Source organism: Lonchura striata, chromosome 20 (assembly GCF_050655825.1).
Source record: "Lonchura striata isolate lonStrDom1 chromosome 20, ASM5065582v1, whole genome shotgun sequence".
In the NCBI taxonomy this organism is placed as follows: Eukaryota; Metazoa; Chordata; class Aves; order Passeriformes; family Estrildidae; genus Lonchura; species Lonchura striata.
In genome coordinates this window covers 10,717,489-10,732,143 of record NC_140722.1, presented here as the reverse complement: position 1 = coordinate 10,732,143, position 14,655 = coordinate 10,717,489, and positions in this window count along the sequence as shown.

The window sequence follows — 14,655 nt, the reverse complement described above, 5'->3', positions numbered from 1 at the left end:
ACACCACCGATCCCATCAAGGCTGGGAGGTGACAAGGACAGCAATCAGCACTGCTCTGACTGCACTACTGCTTGTCATGCTCTAAAAACACTGAGTTATGAAACTCACTCCACCACCCAAAAATCTTCTGGGTGAAGGAATTCACTGAAGTGAAATCCCAAGGGAATTTCAAAGCTGGTGGCACTCGCACATCGCTTTCAGAACAATCTTCTCTCTTTGGGGGGCAGTACTGCAGGAAAAATCCCACTGCCTTTTTTCTGGTGCAACCAGCACCTCTGTCCTCGCTGTGGCAGAGGGCTCAGGAGGGAGGTGAACTCCGTGGTGGGGAGTCCTTGCTCTCCTCTCCCTCCTTCCCCTGCATCCCTGGTGCACCCTGGCACCTCCACGGGTCGGGTGTGTGAGCTGCCCCCCAGCCTGGCTTTGTCTGGAGGGTGTGCACTGAAGGCAGATGATGGCAATTGATGTGCTGCTTCCCTCAGGTTTAGGTTTCCTGTCAGCTGAGCTGCAGATAAACCATAAACACAAAGAACAAACAAACAATTAGCCTCCCTCGGACCCAGCACACAGACACTCTGCTGAGGTTTATAGCCATTTTCCAGCTTTACTGCCGGGATAAATCTTTCACCACCCACTGCCCAATCAACCTCAATACAAAAAAGTTGTTTGTTCTCCTGGTTGGGTTTTGTTGTTAGGGTTTGTTTGTGTTTTTGTTTTGTTGGTTTTTTTTTAATATATTTGATTTTTATATTTAGGAAACATTAAAACAAGGGTGCAGAGAGAGAGGTGGGGACTGACATGTAAATTTTATATTGATCCAGAGGATGTGCTGGCTTGATTCTTCCTGGTGCGGGACCAGATGAGAGGCAGAACAACGTCTGCTTCCTCTGAGCTGTGTTTTCCATCACTGCTGGACCCCCATATGCAGCATCCTTTGGCCCCACACATCCACCATCACCCTGTCACACACCAGTGGGTGCATCAGGCCAGTGGATGCTGCCTTCCATAAGCCCCATAGTTTGCTTTATTGCCCAAATATATTCTTCAATTTGAAAAAAAATTAGGATAAATCTGTTTGTTCTCCATCCTGCCCTTATATATAGCCCCCAGGTATGTTTTCTTGTCACTGGGTAGAAATTCCTTTCATGGTGCCACTGGTGCATTCACTGGCATAAAAGGCTGATTCAGATTTGGTGGTAAATTACCCATAGCTTTTTTTTTTTTTTTTTTTTTTTAATATGACTGTGAATTTTGTCAAAACTTTGTGTGGCAGTTTCATTTTGTGTCTTTATCGTCCAGCAAGGGGGAGTTGGGAGTGCTAAATTAATTTCTGTGGTAAGACCAATAAATTCAGCTCTCCTGCTGTAAAAGATACATTAATTTTGCTACATTCCCTTTTTTAATAGGCACAAAGCCACCTGGATAAATACAGGTAGCACAGCGAGAGCAGCCATGGACCTGGGCACAGAGACTGTCAGCTACAATAAATAAGTCAGACATTAAGAAAACAGTATATGCAGAGAAATTTCACTTTCATTTTACTTTGGTTTTTAGCATTTTTTTTGTGGGAAGTGAGGGAAAATGGTAGGCTCCAATAATTTCATCTACCATAAAGATGTGAATAGAAGGTGAAGAATGTCCTCTGGGTTTAAAATATTTAGAGGTTTTAATGTTTAATGCCAAATACATTGGTTTTGATAAATACAATAAAGGAAGTATTAATCTAACATGCTGCACACTTGGACATGGGGATATTCCCTCATTATAGCTTCACTGCCAGTGGACAAACCTGGGGACCATTTCTCACGGATCTTAGGGATACTTGGGAGTGTTTTCTACAGTTCAGGGGTGACTTTTTGTTGAACAGCAGAAGTTGGCTGAAGATCACCAACCTGACTGGGAGAACAGATCTCTGATACCCATCATATCCAGAGGGAGATAAACCAGACACTCTGCCCATCCTGGGAAGGTGGCTGGATTCATTATATGGGGAGAATGAGGAATTTGTGTTTGGTGTGAGACTTGGTGTTCCCATGGCATTCCCTGCCCAGGGCTGGGAGAAGCAGGGGACACCAACATTGGCACCTGAAACATTGAACCACAGGCAGAGCCTTTTGCTGGAGGTGCAGAAAAGGCATGATTTGGTCTTTGTCACACTTTGGGGCTGTGCAAACAGCACTGGCCAGAACTGAGAAATGATTTTGTGGGGAGAAACATCTTTTGATGGGCTCATTGCAAAACTTCTTTTTATCCTGCAACTGGAAGGTAGCAAATCTCAGGCTGGTGACTGCTGAGGGAAATGCCCCTCCAAGGTCAGCAGTGCAGAGCTCTGGATTGGTAGAAGGCTCTCAGAAAATGCTGATTTTATTATTGGTTTCATGCCCAGTTCTGGCCTGGAGGTGATCTTGTTATCACACATTCAGAAGTCAATCAAAGATACATTGAACAACGTTTTGGATGAACAGTTGGATGGCTCTTTAGTCCCTGAGTCTGAAAATCAAACCCAGAGGCCTCCAGAGGCTTGCTGAAGTGAGGACAGGCAGTGATGCCAAATGATGTCTGAAAGAGCTCCATGTCCACAAGAACCCTGCTCACGGCAACGCGTTCCCATTTCTTAGACGGATCTGTGTCCTGTGCTGTCTAGCCAGAGCATGGATTTCCTGCCAAATTCTCCTTGCTGTGCTATTACCTCATCCCTCTGACACACTGTTGTCCAATTTCACCATTTTTCCTGCCCTGTCTGGAGGGTGAACACTCTGAGACAAGGACTTTGCATCCGCATGTTGTCCCCGAGCACTGTGGATGGCTCTTCCAGAGGTTCTGCAGGGATTGCTCTGCAGGGACACAAGGGACTCTTTTCTTGAGTCAGTCTTAGCTTTTTGGGATGGGTAGAATGATGTGAGGAGCACTGCCAGGGCTTGTCAAATGCAGTGGAGAGAAAATCCATAGGACACAAGGTACAGCCACGTTTCCTTGCAGCTCCAAACACGGCCCCATCGCTGCCAAGAAGGAAACAAAGCAGGGAAGTTGGGGGGGGACAAAAAACACACAGAGCCTGTAGCCTTTGTGTGGCAGAGCAAACATCGCATGTAAATCAGCATGCAAATGAGGCTGGCAAGGCTCTAATGAGAAAAAGTTACCACCAAGCTTCCCGATGCAGCCCCAAGGCTAAGAGGAGTATTTCACTGCACACGAGCATCCGGAGCTCAGGCACAAACAGCGCTCGCAAGGAGTGGAATAAAAAGGGCAATTTAAGACAAGGGTGGCTGTAAGTAGCAGATGAGAAAACACAATAAAAGGGAAGATTTCTTACTCTGCAAGTGAATCCATTTACTTCAAAGGTACTACATTTCTTTGATACAATAGCATAACGTTTTTATTGGGGACTAATTGAGCCAGTGATATAATTACGACAGTAAATTAAGGCCTGAAGTATACTTTGAATTTAGGAATAAATTCGTAAATACTTCCTTATCAGTGGCATGTAGGAAAACGGCCAGACTGATTTAGCAGGGAGGGATCCTTATGTATTGGCCACCTCAGGAAAACGATGAGCCCTCTTTCCACATAAAAATGAGTGATACATTAACTGCTTTGACTGCAGCCTTTTAGTCACTGCTTGCTATAATCAGTTTTACTAGTGGGTTAATAAAATTTAATTAATAGTTAATTTACAGTCAAGTGCACCCAATTTTGATTACTTTATCATCACAGTGTTTACATGAAGGTGTAAAGCAGACCCCAAAATTCATCTGTCTCTGAGTGCTGCTCAGGACAAGCAAGGGAGAAAAGCTGCATTGCCTTTGAGCCTTGAGAAAGGGACAGAGGTGATCAGAAAAGCTCTTCTTGGGATGCCAGGCTGTGCCTGTGTCTTTCACTTGCAAGCCTGCAGCAGAATTCTTTAAACCCCTGCATTCCTCCAGTCTGACTTTCCTTGCTGGTTCCAGATCAGCTACTGCTCAAGAAAACAAAAAGGCAAACATCAAAGAGCCAGAAGTGTTCTCAATCAGTTCATCCTTTCCCCATCACTATTCTGCCAGTTAGTGTCCAGATGTCCTCAAAGAGGATTAATAATTCCAACTTCAGCTCTAAAACTGGACCAAGCTTTCTGCAGTTCAGTGGCAGTCTGGGTGTCTGACATGTTGAAGGAAGCTTCAACCACATGTACACCCAGCAGAAACTGGATATTGGAAAGGAGAAAAGCCCTTGAATAATGTGTTTAATGCAGAAAAATGCCATCAAACTGTTTTTTATGGAAGTGTATCCCTCAGAAACTGCTGACTTCTCCTTTATTATATTTAGCAATACAAATAGCTGAGAACTGTGTTTGGGCTCATTGCAGATAAAGTGCTGGAAAGATAGTGGTGGAGTGAAGGGACATTTATTTCTCTTACTGAGACCTGCACCGTGCTGCCACAGCTGGTGAATCTTATCTCTAAGGCTTTTCTTGGGAATAAAGCATTTAGCCTTTGGAGCTGGGTCTTGTTACAAGGAGCAGGAGAGAAGATTCAATTATGTGCCCTGGCATGGGGAGAGGGAGTGAGCAACAACAGAGTGCTGATGCAAAGAGAAGAAAGTCATGCAGCAACCACCAATGCCCTAAACTGCACACAGGAGACTGACCACAACAGAGTGATCCCAGAGAGAAAAGGAAAGATGAGAGCCTAGAGTGCCCTCCAAGACAGATATGATCTTGGGAATCTGCAGATGTTCTGTTGCATGCTATCAAGATCTCTCTAGTGTTTCTCCTTGGAGAGGTTCACAGATAGAGATATTCTGGTCTCCCTAGAGATCACCCTAAACAAAAGCAAGAGCTCAGTGAACCTCCTTTCCTCAAATAAAACAGCGTAGCACAGTCCTTGGATTTATTATTGTAATTGCTACAGGAATTCCTGAAATCCTTGCTGTATCCTCACTAACCTTGCCTCAAAACCAGTCAAGTACCAACCAGGGGATGATAGTGCACGAGTGCAGCCCACTAGGCATTTTACACTCTTGCAGATGGGCCTGGCAATAGGAAACCCTGGCCAGGTTTGGCTCAGCGTGCTGCCAAGCCCTGACTGAGCTGGAGCCCTGCTCGGGGGATGGTGTTTGCTGTGAGCTGCCAGCGCCTGCCGAGCTTCACCTCCACGTCCAGGCAGCCACCGGCACATCCAAGAGCAGGGCAACCTGCTGGGCTTCCATCAAGGGCTCATTTATCTCTCATGAAAGTACATGACGTATCAAATGTTTTGCCTTGATTAATGATGCTAATTAAGCTAATGGATTTGAGCAATTTTACAATTGATATTTTTATGCAATTTTGTTTTTGCTCTGCGGTAGCCAGAACTTACTGCCCTGTCAGCTTCCCTCCATCATGTTCAACATTATGCACAGACATCATCTTTAAGGTCATATAAATAAACAAAGCAAGAAAGCTCCTCAGATTTATCCCAGCTCTCCCCCTGCCACTCTCTGCACACTCCCAGGATGTGCAACGAAGCAGATTTCAAAAGCAGGGAGCAGAGTCACAAAAAGCAATATCCCAGCAGAGAAAAAGATTGGATTTGGGGGGTCAAGAGGTTGGATTTGGCTTCTAGAAACCCAGGTCCTTGTCTCAAGTCTCCTGTGAGTCCTTGGGGGCCATGAGGAAGAGACTTCCTTCTCCATCAGTAAATTAGATAAACTAGGAGGATGCTGTGTTGCTGAGGATGAGGCTGCAAACACAAACACAAAATTCTGGACTTGATGACCTTAAGGCTCTTTTCCAATCTAAATGTTCTATGATTCAATTCTATAGAACAGATGTGACAGAGAGAGGGATGCTGACCTAAATTTGGGGTCTGAAGGAGATGCTGCGCCACTGACTCAACAGCTGAGATACAAACCAGGTGGTGCTGCAGGGAGAAGCTGTTTGCATGGCAAACACCAGGAGCAAAGGGCAAGAACTGGGCATGCAGTGCAGTATTACACATGCTGAGGAGGCTTTAAAAATCCTGTCGTTTTTATGGAGTGCCTGAATCCCCACAGGTGGAATTTGTGGGTCTTTATTTGTTTACAGGACACCATCAACCAGAGAGCCATGTAACTACTGACCATGTAATTACACTGTAAGGCAAGTTCCACATGTTGACAGGGTAAATAAAATAGCAGGTTATTTTTTCCTGTCTGCAAGGGAGAGGATTATCATGAGATCTTACAGCTGCAAATTATGTAGTAATTATGGCTTCAATAACCAGGCAACTTCTAATATCATTACCAAGTGATTGCCAGGGAATCACGTTCTGGGATACATGAATCATGGCTACTGGAGAATGAATAAACCTGGCAGCTCCAAGTACCAATCCCACCAATCCATTTTCAACTTCTGTCCAGTGTATTTTTAAGCACCCCAAAGGAGGTTTTCCATAACAAGCCCTGAGAGATGCTGCTGCCCATCAGGAGGAGAAATGCTGGCCTTCTCCCTGTAGCTGGCTATTTATGCCCTGCACTCCTCACTGCTAACAACCACCCTGGCTCCTGGATCAGCCTCCTGGGGGTGCCTGAGTCTGATGGCTTTGAAGGAGCCAAGCAAGGAGCCAAGAGCAGGAAAATCTCTGTGGAGCCTTACTCAGCACCCTGCTAAAGCAATAATTACCTATGCAGAACTCCAGCTCAGCTGATGGCACTGGGCACTATCTGTAAGCCTAAATCTTGGCCAAACTCACAGAAATGCATAATCTCTCATTCTGAGCATGCTTGCAGGAAGAGGCACACCTGGAAAATGAAAAGGCTGTGTGTGGGTGAGAAAAAGAAGTGAATAATGATTTGTAGAGTTTCATATACTTCAGGTTTTGTGCCTGAAATGAAACAGTGTTTGATTACTCATGTGTTTAGTGAACCTGGAAACCAGGTCAATGGGTCAGCAAGGAAATAGCTAAGAGGCATTTGGGTGTGTGCCCTGCTCTGCATTACGGCTCAGAAGAAGGAGGCAGGAGTTAAAGCTTTGGCTCTGGCAGAGCTGAAGCAAAATTGCACTGTGGGATGGAGTCCACATTGCTTGGAGAGCCCCGTTCCCTTCCCAAGGGAGCTGCCAGTGCTGCAGCAAAACCCTGGGGTTTATGAGGTGTCCAGATTTCACAGATTGGGTGGAGGAGGTCTCTGCCTTGCAGATGGGCATGGCCAGGTCTCTGCTGAAGATGATGCAGCTGTACCTGAACTACTGCCCTGGGGTATCACAGCATCAGACCTATTTCCTGAGTATGTGCCACTTTTGTGCAAACAAAGCCACATATTTTTCCTTAGATTCTACAGCCCTCTAATTCAACTTTTAATTATTGTTCCTTATCACGCTCAGTGTGTTTCTGCTGCACTTAGGAAATTGTCTCTTGTGGTTAATTTAACACCTGCAAATTCCCAGAGCTGTTAACCTAAATCTAGTGGATAAAATCTTTGCCATACATTTAAAAGATCATGAGGTCAGGTCTACTTGGGGCTGAACTTTTGTTACCAAGCACATAAGTGTCTATTTTACTTCCTCTGTAAGACAGACCACTGTAAGCTTTATACTTATTTATCATCATTATTGGAGACATTCTGCAGTTGACTGAAATGTTATGCAACAGACAAAATCTCAGAAATGAGTGCTTTTGGGAATATTTCTTTACCATACCCTGCCTGAGAAGGACAAATATTGATTCAGAGACTTTGGGTACATCGATTATCCTTTTAGGGAAAGCATGATAGCATTAATAAATCTTAGAGTTTTACTCTTTGTGTTTCTGACTGCATTCTCAGCATGGTCACATGCTGAATAACTGATTAGGTTCTCTTTCATCTGTTTTGGGGCTTCCCCTTTAACAGCACAGTGCCAGCTCTGTTGAAATGAATGTGAGCCTTTTCTCTGCCATTGCATGAATTCCTCCCTTTCCCCATAAGCACATGTACATGAGAGAAAGGGTCACTAATCAGAGTTCATAAACCTTTTTCAAATGACAAGCTATTACTTCCCTGGCCTGCAAGAAGTAAGGCTTGGCTACCCTTTTTCTTAAAAATGAAGGGAAAAAGAAAATCTTTGAGGGGTAAACCAAGGCCAAGCATTTCAGATGGCTTTGGATGAAAAGAGAGGAAAATTTCAGTGTCCAAGGCCACCTCTCACAGAAATTTTCTTGCCATCCTCCTCTTCATTCAAACTAAAGAAGTGGTAAGTTGATTGTCTGAGAAGATCTTGTCTGCCCAGTAATTGGTTGAGGAGACCCAACATTGCTTCAAACCTGAGAGGAGGAACTGTGAGCTGCCAGCAGGGACCAGAGGAGTGATCTGATCTCCCTGTGAAATGTCAGACCAACATGCCCTAGACCTTTGCTGGCCAAGAGATCAGCACACTTACAAGCTCTTAGGAAAAAAAACCAGCATAATTGCTCAAAAACCTATTCCTTCCACCTTCCCTGAGGGTATGGAAAGCAGATGATGGGTCAGAAGGGTCAGGAGGAGGCTCTGATGTCCTGTGGCAGTGGCCCTAAAGGAGTAGCTGTTTTTCCTCAGATGAGGAGCCAGCAGGACAACCATCACTGTAGCAAATTATGCCGCTCTCCTCCAGCCTAAAGGAAATCTTTCAGAGGACATCTGTGACCCCAGCAGATCAATGGCAGGTCAGAATCCACTCAGAAACATGTATGATATTGGCACCTGCTTGGCACGGTGCTCCAAGGAAAACCACCCTTGGCCAATTCCTCCTGAAGGCAAGTCAGCTAATTTGGGCTCATAAATCACGGGTGGTGGGGAATCACATTGGAGGAGCAGGCTTGCAGTTCATTCTTATCAGTGTTTCTCAGGTCTTTGCTCGCTGTCAATAGTCCTCCACTTGATGTGGCAGAAGGCATTATCATACAGCTGTAATTACAGTCCTCTCATTTTGGAGGCTCCTTAGCAGTTGTAAACGTGTGTTTAAATCAAAGGAATTGCGCCGATGTGCAGCCGATGAGGATCTGCCCTTCAGTTTTAGAGGCACCACTTATAATTTGCTTCTATCATTTTCCTGCAGGGGAGCAACGTGGCAAACTGTCTGCACACAGATGAGAAGCAAACAGTGTTTTCCCAATTCTGAACAGATTTAAGCATGTTGGGTTAAAAAAAGGGCAAGTTAGGAAGTACAGTCCAACACAAACTGTGCCACCTTCCCACTGGAGCAAAAAGCACAGTCCCTGCTCATGTTTTCTCAGTTCCATGTGGCATTTTATACTCAAAACCAAAGCCAATAGGAGGCATTACACAATGCACTTGTTCTCTAAGAAAGTGGGAAAAATCCACTGGCAGGGCAATATTCAAACCTGTCTCCTTGTGTCCTGCAGAAAGTTGCTTGGATGCCATAGTTGAATTGAGGGAAGGAGCAGCACTTGTGTCCCCAAACCCTTTCTGCTCAGAAACCTCCCAGATTTGTAGCACTGGGGCCAGGTTTTCCAGCTGGGGTGAGCCTGTGTGATGCCACCATGCCTGTGACAACTGAGGAGATGCCTCATGGCTGGCAGCTCAGCCCCCACAAACTGCCCTTCCCCAGCACTTGCTCTGTCCCTTCCCCAGCGAGGAAGGAAACCTGAGAGCACTTTCTGGTGAGAGCAGCCAGCTTGACAGGCTCATAAATATCCCACCGAGTCCCCTTTCCTTTCTGTCCTTTGAAAGCAAAGAGTGACACTAAGGAAGCATTTGATCACGTTGGATTTGTGCCATTTTGCGGCTCACTTGAATGAGCTGGAGGCGAGAGCTGGGAGCAGCAGAGCCTGGGGAATTTCGTGGGCGCAGCAGGTTGCTGATGCAGAGAAAGGGCAGCCAGGACTGAGGTATTGGTGGGTCCATCACTCAGGCCAGCTGGAAACAGCCCCAGTGCTGCTCAGGAGGTGAAGGGGAGGGAGCAGAGCATGGCTGGGTGCTGAAGGTGCCTCGATTTGGAGAGCCCAGTGCTGGGGCATGTGGCTCCTGGGTCACCCTTTCTGCTGACTTGAAGTGAGAGGGGACAAAGAGACCTCTGAGAAGGGTAAAGAGTGTTTTAAGCCTCCTCATGGTATTTACAGCATGAAGAGCATCTCTCCTCCACTAGCTAGCCCTGTGTGTCACTGTCATGCACAGGCTGCAGAACAACGTCCAGTGGGATTTACCCCAGTGGCACTGTGCACTCAGTGTCTCTGCCCCATTTATGACATTTCTAGTCCCATTTCCCCACACTGTATATCTACACATGAGAGGGATCAATGCTCTGCATTCGCAAACTGGTAAAAGCTGGTGTTAGCTTTATTTTAAATAGCCAAGGCAGTTCTAACAATGCGACTAAATTCTATATCTAATTTCTCATTTTCAGGGTTTGTGGCTGTAAATCTGAGCTCTCGACACATCCTCTAGTTGGGACAGATTGGCCTTTTGAAAGCCATTCCTGCTCTCACTTTGGAGCTCTGCTTTGCCCTAAGATATGGGCTCTTAGTTTGCAAATGCAGTGTAAATTTATAGTGCTATGTAGAAGAGAATAAATGAGTCTTTATACCGGGTTCTCGGATTTTTTACAGCTCCTATGAATAAAATACAAAGCGACTTGAAAGGCTTTATTAAATAAGAAGGTGGGTGTCTTAAGAGCGATCAGTTACAGGCATTGTGTCGGTGTTGAGAATTGTTGGTTTTAAAGCCTTTGGGGCAATCTATAGTTGATCCAAATGATAAAACCTTTGCAGGCTTCAGGGAGCTCTGACAGCTGTCCTGCATTTCCAATGAGGATCAGCACAGTGCTGCATTTTTGGCTGTGTTTTGGTAACGGGATGTCCCCTAACAATCCAAGGGGAAATCAGTTTTGGTGTGAGCAATTGCTCGGGGTGTGGTTGCACCATCATGACCACTCTGGCTCTGCTGGGCCTGCCCCTCATGTGGGACTGGAAAAGGGTTTGTGTGGAATAGCCCTGGAATGTGCCAGCAACAAGCCACTGCCTCTCCAGGACCTTGGGATGAAACAGAAATGCTTTTCATTCTTTTGGAGGGCCTAGAGCCCATCTTGTCTCCTCAGGTGAGATCAACTTCACCTATGAAGCTGATTCCATGGAACAAAACCTCATCCTGTTTGCCTGTTGCCTACACCATAGCACAGCTTCCAGCGTCCTCTTCTCTCCTTTGACTTCTTTTTCTGTGCAAGAAGAAACTATTTTTCCTTTTCTATCTCAACTGATAGCACCAGTTGGAAGCAAACCAGTTACCCCAGCACCAGTCTGGAGCAGGGTCTGGAGCTGAGGGTCCCCACAACCCTGCCAGGGCAGCACAGTGACAAACCCAGCCTGGCAGCCCATCCCAGAGGAGGTGAATATCCTTCCTGGCACATCTGGGGTGGGGTGGGATGGGATGAGGGCTCCTCACTGCTCTCCAGCTCGCAATGTGCTGCAGGAGTGAATGCCAATGAGAATCTCTCCTGGCTCCTGCAGCTCTGAGCACAGAGCAGCTTTTAATTACCCACGAAGGAGAGAGATCCACAGCTGTCCCATACTAATGATGACCGAGTGTCATCCTCCACACCACCTTCCTCTCTGAATCTAAGGGTATCTATGGAGAGGAGCAAGTGGGAGACAGAGATATATGGCTGGCATATGTTGTATAGGTGTATAAACACATATATCTGTGTATAAATGTATCACATAAATGTTCTGTCTGACAGGGTGATGATGCAGTCAAGTAACATGAAGAGTTAGCAACAGTAAATAATTTTGTCATTTTTACCACCAAAAAATATTTTCATTAGTAGATGTGGAAACAGTAGACAAAGACTTTGCTGATGCTCCCCTCTTTCTTTTTTTCTTTTTTTTTATCTTTCCTTTTTTTTTTCTTTCTTTCATTTTTTTTTTTTTTTTTTTTTTGTAATAAGGAAATAAAGAATTGAAGGACAAAGTAACTTTGTAAACATAGGACCATAGTTGACAGATTCACATCTTACCTGCAGAATAACTCTTCTTTCTTGCAAGGGAAATCCCAAACTAAGCTCTTTCTTACTGTGTTTACCTTCTTGTCCAATATACTTGGGGCTTTTTTTTTTTTTTGTGTTTTTCACATTATCACTTGCTAAATATATCACAACCCATCATTTACTTGGCTCTGCAGCTCCGAGACCTCCACATGCCTTTCCATCCTCACAAAATGAATTGCTGGCTCAAATATTTAAATATTAAAAAAATACCACCATGCAGTATACAAGCAATTTGTTATCACAGTGTGCAAACAAGGTAGAAAGGGGAATATGCTAAAGTAAATTTTATGTATAGCTACTGTGTAAATTTGCCCATTTCCCAAGAGTGGTATTGTCACTATTAATCGTAATAGCATTTCTAATATGGCATATTTCCAATATTTTGCCCTTAATTAGGATTCTGATCATACAACCCCATTTTATCCCTTTCTGAAACCTGCCCAGCTCTGGTGTGAGGGGTCACTGTTGGTGGCACAGGGGAGGAGCAGGCAGGGGCTCCTCAGCTGGCTGTGCCCACCCGAGTCCCCAGGCACCCTGTACCCACCCCACCACCCAAGGAGACAGCCACTGCTGCCTCTTGCATCCCTCCTGTGCGTGGGGCCCTGAGGCAGCAGAAAAGGACCCCAGCCCCTGTTTCCAACACCAGAATGGGAAGTTTCTGTGAGATGAAGGCCGTCACGTGCAGTCCCTCTTTCCAACAGCAGAATGGAAGTTTCTTTGAGATGAAGGCTGTCGTGTACCCCTTGCTGTTTGCTAAGATGTCGTGTACGGGTTTAGGGGAGAATGAGATTGTTTGGAGAGCAACACTAGAGCGATGTGGGAAGGGAATAAGATCATTTCCAAGTGGGCTGGGCTGTGTGAGTGTCCTTGAGTGTGGCTGAGAAGGGTTTCTGGCAGCGCTGATGCAGCTCCTGGGCAGGAGCCTGGGGACTGCTGCTCCAGGTGAGCTCCGCAGGCCAGCACAGGTCAGGGACTCGAGGTGAGTGTTTGCATGAGCCACCCGCCTGAAGGATGAGTAAAGGACTGCCTTTAACTGCTTTAAAGTGCAATTCTGCTGTTTATGTAGGCATGGCTTAATACAGGCTGGCCTCTCCTCTGCCTAAAGGCTGGCACTCACCTCAGTGCTGTTTCAAAGACACGTTTAAAACAAGCAGCATCCTTGCACACAGATCATACAAAGCTCATGTGCCTTCCTGCTGCCAGAGTCAGGCACAGGATGCTGATGCTGCACCACTGGAGGGTTTTTTTCAGGGGAAATGTAACCAGATCAATAAGCCCCAGTTGAAAGGAGAGGCGAGAAAAGACAGCAAGTGGGTGCGTGCTGGTAGCACTGAAACAGTTAAAAAAAATAATCTGGTTTTGTCTGAAAGCTAAAGTAAGTGCTGTAGGAAGCCTTCCATAGTCTCTTGGTGGGAGGGTGATATTTTCTAACAAGCTTGGTGAGCTCCTGCTCTGTGGTCTAAAGCAAAACCTTTAACCTTCTCCACATCTGCCTTCTCAGCATAAAGAGAGAACAGCAGCTCACCCTGCCTTGGTAAAACGCTTCAAATGCCATGGAAGAGGTGTATAAAAGAGCCTTTTGTATCCCCAGGAGATGAGAGGGCAGGGCAGAAGATCTTCACCCACCGAGGACCAGGAGAGCTCCTCTGACTTCAGTGGAGCATCCCCAGTTTGTCTCCTCTCCTGTTTTATGCCCACCTTGGAAAGGGCAGAAAATGGGTCATCCTCAGCTGGGCTTGACCCAGTTCAGCCAGGACTGGGGCTATTCCAGCAGTTCCAGTATTAACCCTCCAGGGTTATGAGCTGTTCTTAGGACAGAGCTACAGCAGATCATCCTCTTTATTTATTTATTTATTTATTTTACTCCTGAGAAGTGTGTGAATGGAACAATTTACAAGGCACCAATAATTACCTGCAGTCCTTTCAAACACCCAGAAGAACCATTCAGAATCCAGTAAATAAAAAGGGACAGCATTACTGTGACCCTTCCCAGCCTCTCTTGGTCTGAGTTGCCCATTATGCAGTAAATAAATATCTGTTATATGGCTATTTTTATTTTAATAAAAACACTTCAAACTGCTTTGCTTTCCCTTAATTAAAAACACATCAAGCTATGGATAAAGCATTGTGGAATGACTTGTTGTGGCATTGCCTTTTACAGCTGGGAAGCAAATTTCTAATAAAATGGTTTTTGAAAGGAATATTGCCTTCATTCAAATCTCCTATAAAAACTACCCATCCATTAATTCCAATTAATGACACTACAGCATTTCCACTAACACTGGTAGTAATTCTTGGCTAATGGATGATTTTCAAGAAAATCAGAATCAATGTTATTTTGGACAGGACCCTTGCAGAATTAATTTACTGTCCCGATGTTAGTTAAATCAGCATATAAATCACAGTGGTTTGAACTGGTTTCTCTGTACCATTGAACACAGCCCATGACATGAGTTTCCTGGGGGCTTTTCAGGGAGAACATATAAAATATTTTAAAAAATATATAAAATAAATATATATACCCCATCCCTCAAATATACGTATATTATATAATGTTTGTTGTTCAATCCCCAAAATGAAAGAGAACCAATTACACACTGAGCTGGTCAGGAAATATTGAGTAAAAATGAAGTTTCTGTCTGATAACTTCTAGTGAAAACTGAGGAACAAAGCATCTGAGAAAGTGATGGAGACTGCAGAGGAATAGAAGGTTT